Source organism: Rhinolophus sinicus, linkage group LG10, assembly GCF_036562045.2.
Source record: "Rhinolophus sinicus isolate RSC01 linkage group LG10, ASM3656204v1, whole genome shotgun sequence".
NCBI lineage: Eukaryota > Metazoa > Chordata > Mammalia > Chiroptera > Rhinolophidae > Rhinolophus > Rhinolophus sinicus.
In genome coordinates, this window is record NC_133759.1 from 18,093,034 (window position 1) to 18,112,771 (window position 19,738).

General features: G+C 40.1%; 1 protein-coding gene across 3 annotated transcripts in view; it reads left to right on the forward strand.

The window, feature by feature from the left end:
- OSBPL10 (oxysterol binding protein like 10) overlaps positions 1 to 19,738 on the forward strand; it is a 261,251-nt gene that overhangs the window by 153,111 nt on the left and 88,402 nt on the right. The window lies entirely within an intron of this gene.

The window sequence follows — 19,738 nt, forward strand, 5'->3', positions numbered from 1 at the left end:
ACTTGAAATATATTGGTAGAGATAATTCAAGAACCAGAATTTGGATGTGGGGACAGGTCTCCTGCAGCCCTGCTTGGGAGAGGTTAGCCGGGTTTTGAATTGGTTGGTTGTAATAACCTGACCACTGGAGATATGCAGTTATTTACTTTTGTTCAAAGGTAACTTCTGTGTTAACAATTTCTCTAAACAAATTAGAGTTTTGACTTGTTAATAAGTACACATGAGATCAGATATAGAAGGTACATGTGTATCTATAGAGATATGTGTTGGCCATGTGTTGACAAAGGTCCTTCTGACTCCTCTCTCCCAGCCTCCTGCTCTGACCAACGGCAACCTACTGCTAGCTTCTTGTGTGTTCTATACGTGTCAGCACATACGTATGTTTGTAGGTACCTGTATGTATATGTATATTCTTTTTAAAATAGTCTTGTTCTAAAAAAAAACACTAACTATAGTGTATTATACACATTGGTTTGTCCTTGTTACATCCTGTTATGACTTTGCTTCTTTCACAAGAACTGTGTTTTTCTTTTTCACGTTCTTTTCCATGTCGACAGAGCGCTCTTTTGTATGGATAAACCACGGCACATTTCAAGACTCCTATCTTTGAGGAGTCTGCTCCAGGCCAAAATCCTATGTGATCTTTCAGGCCTGAACACAGGCAATTACAAACGCTTTGTCTGGCAGACCTCACGCAGGGAAAGCTGCCCTCCCTACACCAGACTGGATGTCCAGTCAAGGACTCAGGGGGCCAGCCGTGCTCTTCCCCACATCTGCCTTCTAGCCCAGCCACCTCCATTCCGAGGCCTCCTTAGCAAAGGACCCTTCTGTGGCACCTCTTCCGGAGTCCTCTTGTTAGAAGAGGGGTCTTCAAGACACCTTTTCTCCACTCTGACTCAGACTTCCATTCTCAGCCCTGTCACCTCCCCCTGGGCAGGGAGAGGATCACCTCCCCTACCATTTACACTGATGGATCTGAACTGACCCTTGCCTTGTGCTGTTCCATAAGGAAAATGGCCCTTTTTCCTGTTTCCCTCTTAATTATCATATCACATTAAGTAAAGGCTTGTTACCTTCAGTTTGGCTTGTTGTCCTAATTGACCTCTTCACTTAGAAGCTCAGCTCTTGACATTCTTGATGAACAATTTCGGGCATTTCTAATTGTTTGCTCTTACAAACAATGCAATAGGAATTATCTGTGTCCGTGTGCTGTTTAAATAGAAGTAAAGATCGTGGGTGGAGAATTGCTTGGCGGAAACACTTATACCACCCCCAGTGATGTTTGGGAGTGGCAGTTTCTTTATACCTTTGTGGACTCACTATGTTATCACTTTTTTTTTTTTTTTTTGCATTTGCCAGTTGGCTAGGGGGAAATATCTCATAATTTTAATTTCTCTTATTTTAAGTGAGGTTGAGCGTTGTTTCATATTTATAAGAGCAGTTGTATTTCCTTTTCTGAAAACTGTGCATGTTCTTTTCCAATTTTTGTTTAGTACATGTTCTTTTTCTTATTGATTTCTAGGAGTTGTTTGTATTGATTAAGGGAATTCGCTTTTCCTAATTTTTCCATTGCCCTTTGAGTTATTTAAGGTATTTTATTCTGTGTTGAAATTTTTGATTTTTATGTAGTCAAATTACCAATCTTTTCTTTAGCGGTTTAGAGCTCTGTATATTATCCCTAATTAGAAGTATCCTTTTTCACTCCAAGATAATTAAAAAAGCAGCTATGTTTTCAAATAATGTTATGGTATCATTTTTAAAACAGCTTTATTGAGATATATGACATACCATAAAATTCACTCATTTTAAGTTTACAGTTTAATGAGGTTTAGTGAATTTTCATAGTTGTGCAATATGGCCACACCCAGTTTTAAAACACTCCCATCACTGTTTTATTTTTATGTTTTATATTTTTAAAATTATGTGTATGTTTTATATCTGAATTTTTGTTTGATCTGGAATTTATTTGGTGGAGAGAGAGAGAGAGAGAGAGAGCAGCATCCATCTGCATTTTCTTATTTGTGCCTATTCATTTTCCAACGCCATTTATTGACTAGTCTACCTTTTCTCTACTGATATGGCAATGCTACCTAAATTGCATACTGAATTAAGTATTTGGGTCTGTCTCTGGTGTTTCTCTTGTTTCTCATTGATTTTTGCCAGAACCATAGTATTTTATGTATCGTCGCTTTAGAATCTGCTTTAGTACCTGGTAAGGCCAGTGCACTGACTGGCCTTAGTTCTACTTCATTTCAGCCATTCCTGATGGGTGTTTTCCATAAGAACTTGAGTCAGCTTGTACCGTGTTTCCCTGAAAATAAGACCTAGCCGAACAATTAGCTCTCATGCGTCTTTTGGAGCAAAAATTAATATAAGACCTGGTCTTATAGTATATTGTATTACATAAGACCCAATCTTATAGTAAAATAAGACAGGATCTTATATTAAGTTTTGCTCCAAAAGATGCAAGAGAGCTGATTGTCTGGCTAGGTCTTATTTTCAGGGAAACACGGTAGTTCTTGAAAATACTACAGCTACCACCACCACATCAGCTTTTAAAATCAGGATTGCATTCATTTTATACATTACTTAAGAACTGATGTCTGAATATCGTTTTCAAGGATAAGGGCGTAGTTATTCATCTTTCAACTCACTTTAGTGTTCTTTTGTGTCCCTCCGGAGTATTTTAAAGCATATGGATTATACTTGTTTTAATTGCTAAGTATTTTGTCCCTTTTACTACTATTGTAAATGAAATTTTTTCTATTATATTATATTTACCTGATTGGGCAACTTGACTGAGTGGCTTGTAAACAGGGAGGCTATTGCTTTCTGTGGGTTGACTTTATTGCCAGAAATTTAAATACATTCTGTTATTGTTTATTGTAGTTTCTTTGTTGATTTCCTTGGTTTTGCAGGTATAAAATCTTACCTGTTGTACATAGTGATAATTTACCTCCTCCTTCTTGATTTTTATCAAATTTCTTTTAATAATTGTATTGACTAGGGTGTCCAAAACAATTTTAATTAGTAGTGGTTATAGTGGTCATTTTTGCCTTAGTCCTACTTTTGCTAAAAATGCTTCTAGTTACCCCATTAATCATGAAACACACATATATGTATTGCGTATAATGTATATATCGTGTAATGTATGTGTAAGATATGTAAAACATATTACTTTAAGAGTTTTTATGAATCTAGTACAGATATTAATTTATTCATTTGATAAATATTGTTGAGGATTGTTCTGTAATAACAATCCTGCCTTTCATGTTCCAGGCAGGATCTAGTTGTGGGGATACAGTGGGAAATGGAGCAGAGACAAAGCCTTTGCTGTCAAGAAGCTCAAAGTCTAGTTGAACAGATGGGAACAGAAATCAAAGAATTAATAAATGTCGGGTTCTAGGAAATAAAGTGAGAAGGATAGAGAATAAGGTGGTGAATTTAGTTACGATGGTCAGAAAGGGACTTAGAATTTTTTTCCAAATGTCTTTTCACCAGCTCTATTTGTTTTCTTTTTACTTAATTTAAAATTTTGGATACATTAGCTCTCTTCTGAGCCCTGCGCCCTTCCCCCAGTCTCAGCCTCCAGCATTTCTCTCTGGCTGAGGGGACTTTCGGGCAAACCCAGTGATTGATTTGCCCTCTGCGTTCACTGGTTGGTATTTGCTTGTTCTCATATTATTTCCAGGACACTGATTGTTTAAGAAATGAGCTGAATTTGTTAGAGAGCAGGGTAATTTATCACCGTGGATAGAGATACAGTTGCTAAGGCAACTGGCTACATTCTGGGACCACAATTGCAGACGTGACACCTGACAAGATCTCTGGGTGCCTGTGAGCTTCCCTGGCCAGCAGCTCTCCTTGTGTTTCTCCAGGCCTGGCAGCTTCTGTGTTCCCTTTTCTTTCTCTGCTGGCTGCAGAAATGTCTGCCTTTGCCTCTTCTCCAGGCTCCTCTCTCCTCCCATCTCTTGTCAAACCTGTTGGGATGACAGGAATAAAATGGGAATGACTTAGTTTTACAGGGTGAGTGCGGAATCTTGGCTCTTTTCTCTCCAAGGTATCACTTGGTTCCAGGTGACTAATCTTGGGTGAGACTCAGGGTCACTGTAGCTAGCTCCTCAGTTGACAAAATCAGGATGGAAATATGGACTGTGGCAATTTCTTCATGCTAGGTAACTCCCCATCCTCTGTGGCATTTTTTTTTTTTTTAATTGAAGTATAATTGACATATTATGTTAGTTTCCTGTGTACAACATAATGATTCAATGTATGTATATATCTTGACATGAGCACCACAATATGTCTAGTTAATATCCATCTCACCACATATAGGTACAAATATTTTTCTTTTGATGAAAACTTTTAAGATTTACTCTTTTAGCAACTTTTAAATATGCAATACAGTATTATTAACTGTCGTCACCATACTGTACATTGCATTCCCATGACTTATTTGTTTTGTAATTCAAAGTTTGTACCCTTTGACCCCCTTCACCCATTTCCCCCAGCCCCCACCTTTGGCAACCAACAATTGTTCTCTGAATCTATGAGCTTTTTTTTAAACTAGATTCCACATATAAGTGAAGTTACGTGGTATTTGTCTTTCTCTGACTTAATTCACTTAGCATAATGCCCTGTGTGTTATTCTTTACACAAAAAAGATGACGTTATTAATGCATCATTATATCATGGCTTATCACCTGTATTCTGATTCTTAAATTATTTCTTATCTAGTCTTCCATGTCTTTTTCTTCCTCAAGGAGTTTGGCTCTAAATTTGGCAAATGTCTCATTACCTCCACCGTTATTCCACCGTTATTCAAAACACTGTCATCTTGCCTTTTAACTGTTTCTGCTTTTGCCATTGGTCCCCACCCTGTATTTTCCACATAGCAGCCAGAGGGAATCTTTTAATAGCCATAGCAGATCATGTAACTGTTAGAAAGCACTGATGGATTTCCACGACATCTACAGTAAAACCCCAAATCTTACCCGTGGCCCGGAGGCTCTAGGTGACAGGTGCCTGGCTGTGTGTTGGACTTCATTTCTTAGACTATTTCTGCCTTCCCCCCGTTTTCTGGGTTCCAGCCACCTGGCCTCCTGCTGTTCCTGCACATGCCAAGACACCCTCATTTCGGGGCCTTTGTGCTCACTGTTCCCACACACAGCCGTCCGCAGGCCTCACCACCTCACTTCCAAATGCTTCCTTCTCAGGGAGGCCTTTCCTGACTGCTGCTTCCGTCACTCTGTCCCCTTGCTTTGCTTCCTTTTCTTAGCGGTAGTACTTACTACTTTGCTATTGTCTGACATTATATTATGTCTTTATTAGCTCATTGCTTGTGTCCCTGTACTGGAACACTAAGCAAAACCAGCTTTCTCTGGTTTTGTCGCTGCTGGCACATAGAAGATGGCTCAATAAATGTTTACGGAAAGAATGAATGGCCCTTGCAATTTCTTTTTGACTCGAAGCTAAAAGAAGGAAGTGGGGAAATACTAGTGAAGATTGGTCACCTGGAATTTCTATTAATCGTGCATTTCAGTTCAGTCTTTCAGGAAGAGTCTGTGTGTGTGTTTGTTTTTGCGGGGGTGGGGCAGCTTTCTGTGAACACTTTTGGTCAAGTAGGAAAATGGTGAATTAGATATAGGTCTTGATTTAACTCCTGGCAGAGCCTGGTTGAGGTGTGGGAGTGAGGGCTTCTGCCAGGGGCTCCTGGGAAGGCTGAAAGACCAAGTGTTGCGGGGGGTAGGGGGGTAGGGGGAGGAGGGGTTCTTGTCATTCCCCGGCCCGCTTCAGTGTCCAAGACAGTATTTCGCCATTCCTGGAGGAGGTGGTAAGTGGTATGTTGACAGTATGTGCAGTAGTTAAGCATTTTGGGTCCACAGCCAGACTGGCAGGCTTTGCGCTGTGTTTGCCACTTTGCCATACCTTGGTATTTAACGTGGATTGTTGCTCTTTATGTCTCACCCCTATGAGCCAGAAGGCCCAATTTGTTATTTGGGCATCCATGGGAGAGAGAACCCATTCATCGTTGTTTCAAGTCATATAATTAAAAGCAAGTGTGACTGAATACTTGGTGACAGTGGAGAATGAGAAATACAAAGCAATTTATGGTCTCGTTAACTAGTTTTCCTTCAGGTCATGAGAAGTCATATTCTCTCTTTAGCACCGAGAGCTTCTCGAAGGGCACCCTGTAGATACGAGGAGTGGAGAGCAGCATAAGAACGCATACCTAGGTTTCATCGCTCCTTCTCTGGTGCTTACCGATTTACCCACGAGACTGGCAGTTCAGCAACTTGTGTGAAGAGAGAGTGTTACAAATTCCTAGAAAGGGTTAACATATGTAATATCTTGGCAAATTGTGAATTTTGTTTTAAAGTTTCATACAAAAGGAGGAGTCTGAAATGCCTTGTAGGAAATCATTTGTATAGTTCATTTTTAAAGAAAATGGAACCCATGCTGATTCATTTAAAGCAGGGGTGTCAAAACTGCGACCCGCGGGCCAACTGCGGTCCGCAATCCATTGTTAATTGGCCTGCAGCAAATTCCAAAAATATATTTAGTTTACTTAAATAAACCAGGTGAGGCAATACGTATTTCACCTTGAGTGAGTGGCCCGGCTGTTTGTGTATTTTACTGCATATGGCCCTTGGTAAAAAACGTTGAAAAAAGTTTGGACACCCCTGATTTAAAGCATGAGCAAAGGATATATGTCTCAAAGCTGAGAATGAGACAGCAGTCCCTGAACATCTTTTAGATTAAATAATAATAATAATAAATTTTGTGATGATGTTGAGAACCGGAAAGAAAGTTAGGCATGACAGTGAGAACATAAAAGTCATTAGGCAGTAAGATGCTTCCTTGGGGGGTAGTGTTGCTTGTTTGAATTAAAATCTGAATCATTTTTACTGAGCAGATGCACAAAGTGAGAACCTTGATCAGTTAAACAGCCCAAATAAATTGTAGACTAAAGCAGATTTAGTAGTTGGGGAAGTGAAGTCTTATTCAAGTTGAATAACCTCTGACACAGCTTAATTCTGTTGTTTCATTTAGACCAGGTGAGAAGCCAGAATCTCTAGAGCAGTCTGGGCAGGGGTGACAGGAGTTTATAATCCACTCTCTTAGATAGGGTCACGGTAGACTTTTCACATCTTCAGCCCTTCCTCTGTACACGTAGTGTTAGCAGCAACTATTTATTTCTGTAGGAAACTTCAGAGACTGGGGGATGACAACAGTTGCAGTGCAGAAGTGACACCTGTGTGGGCCAGTTTAGCTGACCTGGAGAGTCTCCATCCCATGCCCCTGGGAAGTGGCTTTCTCAATCCTGACATTCACCATCCAGAGATGGCTCAGAAAGACTGAGTCCGAAGGCTCCCCTCCCCTTTGGAGACAGCTTAGCTATGAAAATGTCAGTAGCCTTACCTTTCCCTCTAAAGAAAATAACATTTACGTGGTTAGCTTTGTTTTTTGGGTGGGAGGGTGGGTGATGGTAAAGGATTATTTCGTAGCTGAATTAAAATCTAAGAAAGTTAATAAAGCCTGATATATAGTCCCTAGTTTTAGGCTTACTTCAGAAAAACCTCATTGTGAAAGCCAAAAGGACATTACAAACTGAGTGATTCTGATAATCTTTTTTTTTATTTTTTATTATAGACTCATATAATTTCTTTTTATGTTTTATTTTTTTATTTTTGACTCATATAATTTCGATGTCTCCTTAATTGTTATCCATATGGTTGTCTTTTTAAAATAAAATTTCAGTGTGCCCCTTAAGTGTTTATAGCATTGTTGTATTTCATGGTATGGCTATGAATTTTAACTTGCCCCCAAAATATGGCTCGTTAAACCCCTTGCCTTGCTGTAGCCCTGGATGTTCTTATGATGATTGTTCATTCCTGTAAGTAACAGTGTTTACCTGCTCATTTGCTTTCAGTGAGAAAAGGTGCTGTGAAGGGTGGAAAAGGAAACACTTCTTAGGTTGAGGCTTTAGCGTTCGTTGGCCGTCAGTGGGCTTAAGTTCTTTGCTTAGCCCGGGAAGGGTTGGAACACATGCCATGTCTGATGGCCCCATCAGCCCAGTGGCAGGTCAATGTCCACACTGGGCTGAGCAGTTTGCTGAGACCTGTCATTAGGGCTTCTCGCTTCTCCCCGAGATGAGTTTCAGTTGACTGGAGTATGATCGGAGGTCGCACAGTAGAAGGGAAGGGCTATGAACTTGAAGTGAAATGTTGCTGCTTCCTTGTCTTGGACCAGTATGCCCATTTGTTGACCGGAAATATGACTGAGGATATTAAGGACAGCAGAAAAAATGTGAGGACATTCCGTGTGAGAAGCATCTGTGGTTTTTCTACAGGAGAGTGCATGGTATGTCATCACCGTGAATGAAGTGAATGTGAGAAGTTGGACAATCCCTGAGATTATTTTCTGCTCAAAACTTCTTGCTTTTTTACCCTTTGAGTAACCAAATTGAACCCAGGCAGAGAGTATTTTTAAAAAAATGAAGTACCTTTTCCTTGCAAGTTTTGGGTGCCACTGCTTAGGATTTGTGCCTTTAGAGCAAGCAACCTAAGTACCCTGAGCCTTCATTTTCTTATCTGTTGAAGGAGGTTGAGAAATGCTTTTAGCCGTCACTTCTGGAGTGCTCACCACTTATTCATCTTCACCAACAGCTCCGTGAGTTATGCTCCATTCTGATCACCATTTTACAAATAGGTATGAGACGCACAGAAAGGGTAACTCACTCGTTCAAGGGTAAATAATAAATGTGGAGCTGGAATTCAAACCGGCCGATTGACTTCTGAGCCCACAGTCTTAATTGTGGCTGTCTTTTAGTCCTCTGCTCCCTCTTGGCATATCTGATATTCGGACCCAGAGGGTGAAAATGCCTGGCAGACATACCCCACAAGAAGAATCAGATGAGATCAGGTTCCGGAAGGGCCTTGATTGTACAAGACTAACTGACATCTGCCTTAGAGTGACAGTTCTCTGTGATTCAGACTCAGACTGTATAGAGCATGTGAAAAACCTGTTTTCTATCATTAAATAAAAATTTAAAGGTTTACTTAGTTGGAACTGAGTATGGCACTGGCGGGGGAGGGGAATGGGATTTAAATTAGCGTGGTCCCATGGAAATATAATGCAAGCCGTATACATAATTATAATTTTTCTGTTAGCCACATTAAAAGTAATAAGAAATATATTAAAATTATTTTTACCTATTTTATTTAACTCTATTCCAACTGTTATAATTTCAATGTATGATCAATATTTCAAAATTATAATGAGATATGGTACATTCTTTTTTCACATCAAGTCTTTGGAATTTACTGTGTATTTTACACTTACTGCATGCATCTCAGTTAGGACTAGCCATGTTCCATGTGCTCTGTGGCTATAGGTGGATAGAGGCGACTGTAGCCTCTACTGGTAGATAAATGTATTACGACAGTCCTGTAGGCAGCTTCTTGGGCCTGGACGCAGAGTCTGGAACAATTTGTATAAGAGTGATCACTATTGTTCTAGTTTACATCACAGACTATGAATGGATGTGGATTCCAGGTTGAAAGCGCTAGAAAGAACCATAGTTACCATTTTGTCTAACACATACCTACCCCCCTTCCCATTTTACACATGAAGATGGAAGGAAGGAAAAATTATTTTCCCTCTACCTTTCTGCCTTCTTGGCTGAGACCCCTGTAATAAGACAGAGATATAGGAGAAAAACAAACAGAAGTTGTATTACATGTATTCTCAGGTACCCGTGGGAGATCCCCAGGGAAAAATGAGTAATTCATAGAGGTGACTTTGAATTATGGTTTGTGTAGCATCTTCAACAAAAAACACATTTGTGGAAACCTGACAGGACAAAGGAAAACAGTTTTAATGTTCCAGGGAAGGAGATAAAGCCTAGTGAGTACGGTTTGTTATGGATTCCTCTGGTGCCATCTCCAGGTAGACAGGGTCTAAAGTTGTCTCAGGGGATTAACCTTTGTCCTTCCTGGTAGGGAGGGGAAGTGGGGGGGGGGACACCTTTGTAAATTTATGTCAAGCTTTTGGCCACATAGGAAAGGCAGAGAGCTTTCTTTGTATCTGCTTCTTCTCGATTGCCTTCAGCTCTAAATAATCCTTATGCCGAGGGGTGCATTTTGGGGTGGCATAACCTGTGCATCACACAGAGTTATTGGTGTTGCCAGGCAGGACCCAACCCTTTTCTGGCACATTTAGTTGTGAAAATGGCAAAAAGTGACCGTAACTCACGCCAGCATTGATATCGAAGAACTATGCGTGTGTCTTAATATGTCCCTTTTCTGTGGAAAAATAGCCATGACCTTTGGGAGGGCTCACAGAGATTGGGCTTGGAGAAATGGAAACCTTCTCTAGGATCAGCTGGTTCAATTTCATTTTCTGTCGAGGATCAGGGAGGTTAAATGGTTTGCGTGAGGTCCCAGATCTGGGTCTCCTGCCATCACACTCAGAAGATGATCATGGAATCAGTGACTTCGAAACAACATAGAGCAAAGGGAAGAAAGTCCATCTGCAGGCGAAGGGCTTGTTTAGTCTCTTAGCTTGGTTTTTGAACACTCAACTTGAGTTTCCGTCCAGCCCTGAAATTTTGTAAGATTCGTCAGTCTTTCTGGAAGGAACCTGTAGGAGAACGGGAGAAATTGCTTCAGAGAAGGGAGAAAAGGGGTCAGTTAACTGCTTGCAAAGGTCAAGAATGAAGTTGACACTTCCTGTGCTGAGATACCTAAGGTACAATTCTCACCGGGTGCTGTTCCTATGCCAGGGGAGGGGTCAGCTGTAAGAAATCACTTTCAGCAGTGGTTGTCAACTGGGGGGCATTTGACAGCATCTGGAGACATTTGTTAACAGGCATCTAGTGGGTAGAGGCCAGGGGTGCTGCTAAACATCCTACAACACTCAGGACAGCCCCCACCACAATGGTCTGGCCTAGAACGTCAATCATGCCGAGGTTGACAAACCCTGACTCATACGTAGGAGACAGGGGCAGAATACATATATATCTGAACGCTCTGTATTTGTAAAGGCTGAGTTTCTTTAAAACGGGCGCATAACACTGTTGCTTCTCACAAGTATGAAATTTAGTTATAGTTGCCTTTTTTGCTTGAGAAGTTTAGAAAGTCTTCATACTTCCGTTATTTTATAAACCAGAGGTGCTTTTTCAGATCACAGGAGAAATAGTCATATTGATGAGGTCGATTTTTTTCCCCAGGAGGTAAATGTATACTTGGTACTTAGTTTTGGGTTTCTTACATAATTTTTGTTCCTTAAACCCACATAGTGTTGAAGCCTACCAACCTGGTAAATAAGCAGTTAGCAGCCATATTGTCAGCCATTTATTGCTAATTAGGTTACATCTAAGTTTAGAAATTAACAAATAAAACTGTTTTAATTTTTTGTGTAAGTTACTTATGCTACAGGGATAGTGGGACTGAAAACTTCCACAAAACCCAGGAATGCTGCAGTGTCTGGTTACTTCTGCTGTTGTCGCTATTTTAGGCAGAGAGAAAGTGACAGGAGGGCAGGCGCTTTCCTAGTTTGGCTGGGAGTTTACCGGAGGTATAAATATCATTCATAGGAAGGAGGCAGAACAGTAAAGAGGGGAAGGGATTCGATGGTGTCTCTGCCCCCTTCCTTTGGCTTGTGAACAGGGAGGGCTGTGGGGTGGGGAATAGTGGAGCTGGTAAAATTGGCTAAATTGACTTTAAAAAAAAAAACCTACATTTTTTTTTCTCTATTCCCTTAGAGGCTACAACAAAGACGGAGTCTAACACTTAGTTCATGCTTAGCTTCCAGGAAATTCAAACTGCGTGAGTTCTTGGGGACAAAGCCAGTCCCTATTACTTTCTGGAACATGCAGTATATCTGGATAGCTGAGAGTTTCAAGCACACACATAGACACACACACACACACACACACACACACACACACACCAAAAATGAAAAAGAAAGGTGCTGTGGTTTGTCTCTCATGTTTAGGTAATTATGAGCCTTTCAACTGTCATGCTGGGCATGGCGGAGGGGAACCATTTTGCAACAGTCTTAAAGTGGGATTTTGACAGCTGCCCTAGCCTCCCCTGAAAACCCGGAAAGCCTTCCCTGAAATGCTCAATTTGATAATGACTTTTCTGTTCCTGAGTATTTGTTGAAAGGGACAGATAATGTCTGATTGCTTGAAAGATCAGGGCACGTTCTTTGAGTTTCCAGAAAATAATATATTTTACTCATTTTTAAATCCCTCACAGCCTGTATCCACTGCTTTACGCATGCATGGCTCAGTAAATGAGGGACTGAATTGGAGTACTCTCTATTCCCTTTTTTCCTCCTTATAAATGTAGCCTTTGAAATCTGCTTTGTCATTTTAACCACTGTGTGCTTTTAAGTTCATAATTTCTTAATTAATTACACAACAGTCTGTTTTTCTCTGTTGGTGGTAACTAGCTCTTTAGGGTGTAAAGATAGATTTTAATGGAGTTTTAGTTGCTTTGGCCTTATACAGCTCAACTCAGTGAAGCTTTGTAAAGTACAAGCAACTAGTGTGCTCTATTGCATGAGCCAATAAGAACCCAAGCCTTTACTGGGCTAAGGCTTTAAGATAAATGCACATTGAAATATTAGGTTGGTGCAAAAGTAATTGCGGTTTAAAAGGTTAAAATTTGCAAAAACCGCAATTACTTTTGTACCGACCTGTAAGTACAGTGAACTACTTCCAGAGCGGAAGACTGCATTTATCCTGCCCTGAATGCTTATAAAAACAAGGTGAGGCTATCAGAAAATGTCAGAACCTCTGGGTAAATGCATCTATATTTTCATTTGGTGTTAATTCTTCCTTTACAACTCTGTTCTGGAGACTTCCACTGGCAGACTGGCTTTTACTAAATGGGAATTTTTAGCCCGAGAATGTGCCCTCCACATTAATTCTTCCTCTAAAAGCTACCATGCATGTACTCCCAGTCTCTGAGGTTTGAAAAGCTGCATTATGGTTTTTAAATGACGAAATTTTTCACCTAGTTTTAAGAGCCAAATCTTAAGAACAAGTTGTTCCAGCGTTAAAAATGACACTTCTATTTTAAAACAGAAATGTTTCGTTTCGCAAAGAAATCACCCAGGTATTTTTTTTCTCATGACATTCATTCACGATCCAAGTGGACCAGAATCAAGCCCTCTCCATCCTCTTCTCCTGCATTGGATAACTCGTTTACGAGTCTCAAATGCCTAGTTTCTTATGCCAGCCAGCCAGGGAAGCCTCTGCCATATGGCTTAGGTTTGGGGGATAACATTAAAATGAGTTCCAACAAGTATATCTGTGTTTTCTGCACCATCTAGCCTTCAGACACATACGTCATAGATCTTTCCTGTTGGGGCTGGGTGATCCGATTTGACTGGTGTAAGCCCATCATCCAGGAAAGACTGTTGTGTAGGTCACAATTAGTGGGTGAGTGTGTAGTGTTTATTGCAAGGGTCACCAGGTGACAGTGGTTGCTTGGGGCTCTCAGGTCCTCAAACTCTAACTTTGGGGTCAGAACCCCGTGTGCTGGTCCCAGTTCTCAGGAACCTCTCAATTCTGCAAGATCTCAGTGTCATCTCTGCCTACCAGTAGTGATGAGAGGAATGCCACAAGATCCATTATGGGTCCCCTAATCCTTATCGTCCATCAGTATTTAGTAATTGGCAAGTGGTGGATCCTAACATCTGTGATTCAGAGGTAAGAATTTGTTGGATGTGATATGTAAATCAGCTCTTAGCTACTCAGGGGGATAATTTAGGACATGTTTCTTATTGAGCACATAGCCAGGGTTTCACCAGTACCACCACACAGAAATGGTCTTTTCAAGGTGTGGGGAACACATTGCTAAATGGCCCGGAGAAAGACCTCATAATTTACACCCTTGGCCAGCAGCTGGTTTGACTGTTCACTTCCCTGAACCCGGGCCAACACAGAGTATTATCATATTTAAAAATGTTTGCCAACTTGCTCAGCAGATTAAAAAAAGCATCTACTTGTTCTTCTCAATTGCATTTTTTAAAAATTCCTTCTGAGATCGAAAAATATCACATGTTTATTGATCATTGATAATTTTTATTTTGGAAATTGTGTTGTTTACAGTTTTATCTCACTCATTTTCACTTAGCCAAGGAAAATCGTAACAGTGGGATACCGGATATCCCTTAAGATCATGTTTTTTTAAAAAAAAATTTAATATTGTAGTGAAGTATTTATAATATAGTAAGTGAAAGAAAATCAATAGTAAAAATCAGTATCATGATTACAACTTAGTAAGACATCAATGAAGTATATAAATACAGCATGTGTATTTAAGAGTCACAAATTTATATACCCAACAACTCAGATCAAAAGGCAAAGGAAAAAGTACTCATTTTTGGTGTTGAGTGGTTCAGTCTTCCTGTGAGCCTCTACTCTGGGAGGGAGGAGAGAGCATTCCAGAGTGTTTTAGTCTCTTCTAGCTTATTCTTGGGGTTCAGCCAGGGCCTGATGGTCCTCCAATGCCATGGCCAGGCCTCAGTTTCCTGTGACGCAGCACAAACCCTGACCCTCAGCCACTTCCTGAACCATCCCTGCTGACTGGGCTCTTTCGCTTGTAACATCCTTCCTGAAGCAGTGTTCCTCCCGTGACGGTGCTTCTGGCTCTCAACTTGGCCCCCAGCACTCCTCCCACAGACTGGTACTAAGGTCTTGGTCCTTTCCTTGCCATTCAGAGCTGTTCAGACTTCCAAGCTGTGTTTGAGTGTTGAGGAATTTCAGAATGCATTTCTCTTCCAACAAAGCCTGACTAAACGACTGTGTCGTGATGGTCTCCATAAGACCTAAAGAATGACCCCTGTTGATGTCCACCACCCACCACTGCCCCTGTGTACTTTCCATTGAATCCATGGTTGGGAGCGTTTAGGCCACATCATTCATAGAATATGAAAGTGCATCTGGCAATACTTCATTAAAAATATATATTAAAAAATATTGGCGGGACATACACCAATATGATTTTTCTCTGCATTAATGGAGTCATAAGTGAGTTTTGTTTTCTTCATACTTTTCTGTTTTTTCTAAATGTCCTCCAATGTCTATATAACGTTTTTTATAATTCTTCAAAGCCATTTTTAAATGGAGTGATTTCTTTTTTTTTTTTTTTTTTTTTTACCTTTAATATTAGAGACAAGAGGCAAAATTAGTGATTAAATGCAGTATGCTGTTTGGATTAATTATAATTTTTAGTCTCTTAGGTTCTTCTTTTTTCCAACTTCCCTTTTCCACCTCACCCCAAATTTGCAAAACAGGAATTATATGCATACCTGCCACCAGCAGGTACAAGTAGGCAAACAACTAAGTCGAATTAAGAATTGAGAAAAACCACTCTTCTATAATTTCTTTGTTGCTTGTTTTGACATTTGTTCCACATTGATAAAAGTTATCTTCTATTTAGTAACATTGTGATAAGTGATCCTTTTATAGGATAAAACTTGGTACAATAACTTCTTTCAGTGTTTTTGTACATGTTGATGATCTGGAAAAGTTATGTAACCCTGCCAGGGGTTAGATTGCTGATGTCTCTAAAATCTAGACAAAGACTGATCCCTAGACAACTTTAAAATTTATTCCAGAATCATCTTTTTTGGGGGGGAAGAAAAAAAAGTAATGTGAAAGAAAATGAAAAGAAAAAATGTCTATTTCAATGTTTTTGTAGCATTTTTTTTCATCTTTGCTAATTTGTGTAAATATTCATACATGTACACTTGTAATGGGCAGAAAACTTGGCATTTTTTCTTAATATATTTTTCCATTTATATTCTACTTGTAAATAATATTCTATTTATATATTTACTTTAAAATACCAAATTTCTCTGTAATTTCTTTAAACAGTAGTTGTTGGGTATTTAGGCTGCTTGCTATTTAAAATCTTCATTTTGGAAATTATTCTAAAGCTGTTCATGAGTAGCATGTAGATCTCAAGTGTTTTAGCAATGCACTATGGGAGGTATGTAGTCTATGAACTGATTTGGGGGTGAGTGGTCTATATTTGATCTGTCATCTTGTTGATCAACGTGTTTGATGTGGTTGACCTGGCTGGCTTCCCAAAGGACATGCGATATCAATATATTATTATCTTTCAAATCTATTACGTATTGTTAAAGAGACCTGATTTAATGTAGCTAAATTAGTCCACAAACAGCCCTGAAGCCTAATTTTAGCCTCGATCAAATCCCCTTTTTTTTCATGATTTTAAAAGAAAGGAAGAAAACTGACAAGTTGAGTTTTCTGTAATATTGATATATATTTTGATAAGCAGTAAATTACTCAAAAAGGCAAACAGACTAAGGGAAATGAAGAACTAAGAAGGAGTCAGCCAACCATATCTTGACCACCTATTCTATAATAAGATAGACATTGTGCATAATCGTTTTTCATATTTTTCTCATTTAGTCCCAGAAAAACCTGCTAAACAGATAGTGGTATTTCTACTTTATGGAGGAGGAAATTAAGAACTGGATAGGTTTAAAATCATTTGCCTCAAGTTTCAGCTTATCGGGAAGTGATCTGGTTCAGATCTGAGTCTCTTCAATCTCAAAAGTTTCTGCTGCTGGTCTGGCTGCTCACATCTGGACTACTCCAGTTTGAAGTACCTGGAGGTTACCTGAAAGGTGTCCCATGATGCATATTAGATGGAGCATAGGGGTAAAAAAAGGAAAATGAAACTTTAAAAGTTACCATACTTAAAGAAATCACACAAGAATTCCTTTTGACCTCGGAATGAGGAAGACCTTTGAAAAACATGACTTAAAAAACCTTAAGGCAAAAACAAACAAACCAAAAGAGAGAGAGTCATAAATTAGACTTCATAAAAATAAAAAAAGTTTCCCATAGCCAAAAATATGTCATAAGCAAAGTCAACCTGGGGAAAAAATTACAACTTGTAACATAAATAAAGGGCCAATTCCCCTGTGGTATAAAGACCTCCTAGAAATTAGTGAAGGAAAGCCCAACAACCCAATGGAAAACTAGGGAAAGACATGAGAATACAGTTGACTGAAAAGGAAAGAGAGACGACCTCCCTGGGTCTTTGCCTCCATCCTTATCTGCTGCAGACCAGGCTTTTGGCACTTATGAGAATTAGGGCCAAGTTGGGGCCCTACGCCTTTTTAGCAAGTTGCCTCTACCTACAGTGATGAACAGTTTGGGGGAAACCATTCTCAATCACAGTCTATGTCATATCCAGAAGCTTTAGTCATCAGCATCCCAAAGCCATGCTAACTAAGGGTACAGCTCTCTGAAGTTCAGAACACAATTTATTAAGGGAAGGACAGGACTTTAGCTTGGGATTCCTGTCTGTCAATGTATAGGAATTACCCAACGTCTTCCAGAACTTAAGGAGAAGCCTTATAAGAGAAACCCCAGAATGGATAGTTTTTAGAACTGAGAGATGTTGGAGTCAATCTAGCTCAACCTCTTGATTTTATAGATGAAAAAAGCACGGCTGAGAGGTCAGTGATTTGTTCAAAGTCACACATGTTGTTCATGGTTGAGTCAAATCTCCTGACTGACAGTCCCAAACTCCCTCATTTGCTTCGTGCTTACAAGTGGGAATTGGGGCCTAATGAAACAGCTTTAAGACAAATGGTTTTAAGTCTGGGAATTCTATCTCACTGAAGCTATTTCGTTAGCATTGCCTGGCCAGATCTTACCTTGGCCAGAGTTTTATCTTGATTCCTTCTGTGTCTCTCTTCCTGCCTCCCACAAATACCACTCACAAAAGACCCAGGACTGCTGAGCACCCCAGCCTCCTGACTCGCATCCCCGTGTGACTCTGATTCTGTCCCCCAACTCCTGAAACTATTGCACTGTTCTTCTTGGGATTTGTGTTCTATTATCAACGTAATCCCCTACATCCTCAACCTGTTCTCTAAATTATTCCTTTACTTTCTTCTCTCTCTGGAACCTGGTTCTCCCTGCAGCCCTCCCACCTTACGGTGGGTCTCTCTTCCACTCCTCCTAGAGCATGGGGATGGAGTTAGTGACCCCCTTGCCTCTTTTGGTCACTTCCAGATCATTCTCCCTCCCTTTTACCTTAAAGCACTCACTTTTGAATCTCATGTTATCATCATACCACATCCCCTCCCTACCATCCCTCCTTCATACCTTGAATGTTTCAGCTTGCGAGTTACCATCACTCCCTCCAGCATTTTTCTCTTTAATCTGTTGAGATTCTCTGGTTTATCAAGGTAAGAATCCCTTGTATATGCCCTGCAGTCTCTTTTACCCTTCTTGCTTGGCTGTACTCATCTGGCAAAACACCAACCTTGGTTAAATCCTTAAACCTCCAGTATTTCCATCCCCATCTTTTAGGTGATGACTTTCCTTTTCACTGAGAAAATAAAAGCCACCAAAAGGAACTTGCAGCCTCTCCTCCCTCCACTTCTGCCCACCCACCTGCCTCTGTTACCAAACACTCTACCTTCGCCCATTTTGGGCCAATCCCTGCACTCATGCATGCCACCCCTTCCCTTCCCCTCTCTCCTGCCCCAGAGCATCATTCTACACATTCTCCCTTCTCTCTCATATGATGTCAGTCTATGGGACTATTCCGATAAAAGAGGAAAAACTTTTTTTCATCTACCTATCCCAAATTCTCTGGCTGGAGTCCAGTAAACTAGGCAGGTTAACAAGAGAAAAGCAAAAATTTAGATTAAGGCCTCATTACACAGGAGTACTCGTGACTAGTAACTCAAAGGAGTGGTTAGAAGTGGGGCTTGTTATAGAATCTAAAGAAAAATAAATTTTGTAGTGAAGTGACAAGACAAAGAAAAGGACTTTGAGCTTCTTAGGGCAGCAAATTGTGGGAAGGTAAAGACACGGGGGAATCTAATGGATGATAAAGGATAATTACTAAGGTTTGTTATGTAAATTCCTCTTGTGTCATCTCAGGGTGATGAGTCTAGAGTGTCTGGGGATTTAGGCTTGTCCTGCCTTTCCTGGTAGGAGGAAGTTAAGAGTTTTCTTTCTTTCTTTTTTCTTTTTTAATTTCAGCGTAAAAGTTTGGGTTTTTTTTGTTGTTGTTGTTTTTTGTTTTGTTTTGTTTGCTTTTGTAACTCTTTATTTTTTTAACTTCTTTTTTATTAGTTTCAGGTGTACAAAACAATGTAATAGTTAGACATTTATCATTTATATCCGTCACACAGTGATAACCCTCTACCCCCAATCTACTATCCCTGTGACATTGCAAGAGTTTTCATTGTGTCTATTTCTTCTCAACTGCCTTCAGTTTAAAATAATCCTTGTGTCAAAGACACATATTTTGCAGTGGCATGTTCTATGCTTCATTCCCATCAGTGTAGAAATAAGTTGTAACTTCTCCCATCTTAAAAAACCCTCTCTTGACCCCACATTGTCTCTCCAACTATGGGGTCATTTTTCTGCTTCCCTTTAAGCAAACACCTCCAGGGAATTGTCTGTATTCATTGTTTCTGGTGTTTTCTCAGCCCATGAAGGCCTTTACCTCCACTGTGTCCACTAAACAATTCTCATCAAGATCAGTGGTGATCTCCAGGTTGGTAGGTAGATTCAGTGGTTGGTTCTCAGTCTTCATTCCCGTTGCCCTGTGAGGGGTGCGGGGTCCAGCAGGTCACTTCCTCCTTGAAATGCTGTCCTGAAACCACAGTCTTCTGATTTTCCTCCCATATCGCAGATCGTTTACTCTTCTTAGTC